Here is a 5191-nt window from a genome sequence, read left to right as displayed (position 1 = left end):
ATTTCCCTATAAATGATTGTGTGAATGTCAAAAATGTGTTCAGACCAACAAATGATATTGCAGTGTTCAGCCACACAAGGTATTCATGTCCCATCATCATCATCTTACATTGTTTTAATTACTCATATTCATTAAAAACAATTAACAGTTGGGCCAGAGAGATAGCATGGAGGTAAGGCACTTTGCCTTGCATACAGAAGATCAGTGGTTCGAATCCCGGCATCCCCATATAGTCCCCCCGAGCCTGCCAGGAGCAATTTCTGAGTGTAGAGCCTGGAGTAACCCCTGAGCGCTAACCGGGTGTGACCCAAAGCCAAAAAACAAACAAACAAACAAACAAAAACAGTTAACAGTTAATGAACTTTGCAAGAACAAAGTTGTTTTCTACAGAGTGCAAATTTTTCACTGAGAATTCAGACATATTAAAAATTGCAATAGCTAATCTGAGACTGCCACCCAAAGTAAGTTTAAATCTCTCTGGGTGTTTATTTAATGTCTGCTAACTACTAGCTACAGTGGTTGTATGTTTTTGTGGGAGTCACAACATTTTTTATGGTAGCAATTAAGTGGCATCACAATCTCTTGAACCAGAATGGAAAAATCACTAAAGAAGCACTCCAAAGGCTGGTTCTGGTACTGACTGTTCCAGTTGTGATCCAGCAAGGCATTTTTCCTTTCTTTCCTTAATGCATAAATGGTAGTTACATCAACAGTTTGGACTGGGTAGCATTGAGTGCTATATAACCCTGATACCCTATGATGTCAGAGCAAAATCTTCTTCTGTGAGTCTGGACATGTCAGTTCATGGTCTCTGAAGAAGTATTTAACTCTGGCGTGTATACTTGACATTTTTTAAGATGGAAAAATACAGCAAGAAGAGCATATGATATAGTCTTAAGAGTGAGAGTGATAAATGAGCCAAATTGGCCATCTGGTCTCTCAGAAGCAGAGAAGAAAACTACTGAGTGCTATGCATTTCTCCTACTTTAAGTCCTTTTCAAACAGATCTGTAACCATGATTTTGAATACTTCTTAGGAAGGTATAGGGGTTGACTTGATAAGGTTATTCACTGACATTTTTTAGAAAGAAAAGTAAAAGTACTAACTTCCACATATACTAGGATTATAAATGTGTAAACTATACATAGAGTCAGATATTGCAATAGAATGACAAGGTAATAGATTATAGGTGATTCTTATTTTCTTTTCTAGATCATGATATATTTTCTCAAAAGCCAATACATAGGCATTATTGGGATAATCATAAACATATAGAAAAAGGGTTCTAAATGTGGGGCCTGAGCAGTAGCACAGTGGTAGGGCATTTGCTTTGTACATGGCCAACCTGGGACAGACCCAAGTTCTATCCCTGGCATCCCATATGGTCCCCTGACCCTGCCAGGAGTGATTTCTAACTGCAGAGCCAGGAGTAACCCTGAGTACTGTTTTGGGGGGTGTGGCCCCAAAACCAAAACAAAAGTTTGTTGTTGTTGTTGTTGTTGTTGTTTTTTGGTTTTGGGGCCACACCTGGTGTTGCTCAGGGGTTTACTCCTGGCTGTCAGCTCAGAAATAGCCTCCTGGCAGGCACGGGGGACCATATGGGACACCAGGATTCGAACCAACCACCTTTGGTCCTGGATCGGTTGCTTGCAAGGCAAATGCCATTGTGCTATCTCTCCGGGCCCAAAAGAAAAGATTTAAATGCACTTCCATTAAGTACTACTGAAAAATCTCATTGAATAGTTAAAACTTATCATCATCATAATCTTTTTATTTACCTTTTCTGCTTCTCAATTTTTTAAAATAATAAATTTATTAACTTTAAGAGAAAAAAAATCTCTACCAGTACAGTTACCTACCCAAGTTTATTCTCTCTAATTTACTTCCTAAATGTAATCCTATTTGGGGGAAGAATGTTAATGCACTCAAAAAACATCTCCATCTTGTAGGCTTTCTTGTAGATGATGGCAAACATTTGATCACTTCTATTCATTAAAATACAAATAGAAGATGTTGAGTGAGATCCTTAGCTCATTTTACTGACATATCAAATATGCTCTTTTCCTCTTGCTGACTTCTTTCTCTGTGCCTGCAACTCAGATGCAAAGTTTAGCACTTTAGTGATTATTATTTTTATTGCTATTATTTTTTGTTTGTTTGTTTGTTTTTGTTTTGGGGCCACACCTAGTGGCACTCAGGGGTACTACTGACTCTTCACTCAGAAATGGCTTCTGCAGGCTTCAGGGGATCATATGAGATGCTGGGAATTAAACCTGGGTCTGTCCTATGTTGTCTGTATGCAAGACAAACACCCTACTGCTGTGGTATGGCTCCGACTCCTATTATAATGATTATTTTGTGATGAAAAGACATACTTTCATCTAGAGATTGTGAAGTAAATTTGGTGGCAGAAAAAAAGTGCCTAGAATACTGAGTTCATCTTAGAGTCACTGTATTGTTTCAACTCACTTTCCTTCTAACTTCAGGCTGCAAAAGAAAAAGAAAAGTCCCCATCATGTTGTAGCTACTGACATTTTTGTGTTCTTATTAGTCACAGTAAAGTATAATATCTAATTTTTTGTGCCACTTTTAAAATTCCTAACTACCAGAGCCATCTTAAAAAGAGAAAGATTTTTGAAAAAAAAAGAAAAAGAAAATAAAGGCAATTGAATTCGGCTTAGGATGGAAATAAAAGGAAATGTTCTACTAAAAATTAAGGATGGTCTCTGAGGCCCCAATAAATTTAATCTGTTTCACATTGTCAATGTTTCACGCACAGTGCTAAGTTCATTATTTCTACATTTGGGGACAATTAGTTTGCTAATATATCCCAGCAACTAGAAAATCAATGCATCACCATATGCCTAAACTGAGTCCATTTGTCAGGGTTTATGCTCCTTCTAGACACTGCAAAACAGACTTTGACACAAAAAAGCACCAACATGGGGATAGTTACTCGAAATGTCAGATGGAAAACATGTTAGAAAATGAGGTATGCATCTAGTTTAACTTCCCTTTGCAGCTCCCTCATCAACATATTGAATGCCTCCACCAGAGGCAGTTCTTTTGCAGAGCAAACCCTTCTGTCCCTGATTGCTTCATGCTCAAAAGAGGGGAAAGGTCAAAAGGGAAAGATACAAAGTCAAAAAGGTCAGAACTAAAATGATTTTGAAAAGTTGTTAATTAACTTCAAGGTTAATTTTTGTAGGGGAGCAGGGTGTTGTAATACCTCCTAAGAAGCTAGTGATTTGGATCAAATTAAAACTGTTGCCCCTTAGGGTAACTGAGGAGCCAAAGAGCAGGCATTGGAGACAGCCCCAGTCAAGAAACTGTGATTGCCTTTTCCCTTGGCCCATGCTTTGAGGTCAGCCTTTGTACAAGTCTGTTGGGCTATTCCCTGCTTAACATGGTCCATTCGCCTTCTGCCAACCTCACAAAAGCAAGCATCAAGTTGCACTTTGGTTTTGATCTATGCGGCCATGGAAATTTGTCCCCTATCATCCAAGTTTGGGAAAGCCATTCTCAGTCTGTGGTAGGATTTTGCTCTTCACAGAAAATGTTACACCTCCCCACCTCTACCCCAGGTTTCCTAGGTTCGCTGTTAGCTCAGAAAGAAAGTTCAGAGAGAAAACTAGTGAAGTGAAGACATTTTTACTGAAATAGAGAGAGTTACACATTCAGACAGAGGCAGGAGTGTGGGTGATTGCAACATGGGAGTGTGCAATGCTTGCTCTTACAAAACTGATTTTATTGGCTTTTTCCAAGCTTTCCTTAGCTTGGAGTTTTTGGTGTAGATAAGAGTTCATCGCTGAAGTGTGCTCAAGGTAAAAGGACTTTGAGTTTTTGTGGTCCTCTTCCTTCAAAGGTTAATCAGGGACATTATTAGCTCACATCTTGGTTTTATGGCTTTTTGAAATTTATTGTCAAGGGGCCTCCTACTTGACTGTATATGTCTCAGCCCTTCCCCACTTCTACTCTAAGGCATATTGGAGCACCAGAAATAAGGATACGTGCTCACTACAGAATTTAAGACACAGACCCCCTTCTAGAAATTTCAAGCCAAAGAGGGAGTGACACATGGTTTTCTGGTGGTGCAGTAGCAAAGACTGCAGAGAGTCAAGTCTTGAGGAAAAGAAATTAGTGTGGTTTCTGTGAGAGTTATGTATGGGATTAGACCATAAGAGGTGGAGAGGTGAAAGACTGGTCTCTATAAATTCTGTCCCCTCTGCTCTTGCTTTGACCCCATGGAAAGGGACAGTGACAGCCTTGGTAGCATTTTAGCAGCTTCATTTATGGTAAGAATATCTGGCATTCCCCCCTGGCTTCCTTCTACTCTTCTTAGTTTGAGGTGGTTTGTTTCCATGGAATAGTAACTTCTCTTCAACATCTAATGTTAAAGTCTCCTTCCTCTTTCCAATAATGGCATCATTAAAGGATGAAGACTTCCTGACGAGTTGAGACTATAGTGTGTTCTGTGGGAAATTAAAATAGATAGTGAAAACATTCACTCATTTGTTGGAGGAAGTTAAGAAAAAAAGAGAAGTCAAAGGAAACAAGAAGGACTGGCAAACCAACAAAACTTAGTTTTGCCTATTAAAAAACTTGTCAAGGAATTCTGCCAAAATATTAGTAATGTCAAAAAAAAAACTAGCTCAAATTTGAAAATTATTCCTTCTTATTAAAAAAATTTCTCCTCCTAGATAAAATTCTTTGACAGGACTCTCATTTTCATGTATCAAGAACAAAGCATGGTGATAAGAGCTAAGAACTGAAAATAAAAAGTCTTTTTACAGAGACAAAAATCAGAAGGTTGGCTAAGGATAGAGCAGAATTAGAAAGATCCATAGATGGTACATGTACTTAATAATTAGGATAATTATTCTCAGATATGTGACTATATAATATTAAATATAAACAAATATATTAGATATAAAAAGTATATGCAAATACACATAAAGGTTAGTAATGAAATATTTTTACTGCTAGGAATTCGGACTGAGTGAGCAGTTTGAAGACTACTGGTTTAAATACTTGGGAAATACATTTCCCAATACTTAAGTCTGAATGAATGCATGAACTTCATTGCATGAAGTTTCAGATGAAAGACTCAAAGCAACTAGTATGATATTTTTCTTTTGTGCAAGCTTTATGAAGACAAAACTCTTATCTCTCATACAGGGTAGACATTCCC

Source organism: Suncus etruscus, chromosome 1 (genome assembly GCF_024139225.1).
Source record: "Suncus etruscus isolate mSunEtr1 chromosome 1, mSunEtr1.pri.cur, whole genome shotgun sequence".
Classification (NCBI taxonomy): domain Eukaryota; kingdom Metazoa; phylum Chordata; class Mammalia; order Eulipotyphla; family Soricidae; genus Suncus; species Suncus etruscus.
This window is presented reverse-complemented; position numbering follows the sequence as displayed.